We start from the raw sequence: 570 nt of genomic DNA, 5'->3' as shown, positions 1-570 counted from the left end.
GGAGAACCCTATGGAAACACCTATAATCCTTCATGGAGAAATCATCCAAATCTCTAATGGAAGGATCAACAGAGACCTCAACAAGGTTTCAACAACAATAATGGTGGAAGAAACAGGTTTAGCAATGGCAAGCCTTTTCCATCATCTTCTCAGCAACAGACAGAGAATCCTAAGCAGAGCCACTCTGACTTAACAACCATGGTCTCTGATCTAATCAAAACCACTCAAAGTTTCATGAGTGAAACAAGGTCCTCCATTAGAAACTTGGAGGCACAAGTGGGTCAACTGAGTAAGAAAGTTACTGAACTCCCTCCTAGTACTCTTCCAAGCAATACAGAAGAGAATCCAAAAGGAGAGTGTGAGGCCATCAACATAGCCGAACTTGGAGAGGAGAAAGAGGCAGTAAGCGCCACAGAGGAAGACCTCAATGGACGTCCACTAGCCTCCAATGAGTTCCCAAATGAGGAACCATGGGAATCTGAGGCTCAAACTGAGACCATAGAGATTCCATTGGATTAACTTCTGCCATTCATGTGCTCTGATGAGTATTCTTCCTCTGAAGAGGATGAA

Source organism: Arachis duranensis, chromosome 1 (genome assembly GCF_000817695.3).
Source record: "Arachis duranensis cultivar V14167 chromosome 1, aradu.V14167.gnm2.J7QH, whole genome shotgun sequence".
Lineage (NCBI taxonomy): Eukaryota > Viridiplantae > Streptophyta > Magnoliopsida > Fabales > Fabaceae > Arachis > Arachis duranensis.
Note: the sequence above shows the minus strand (reverse complement) of the source record.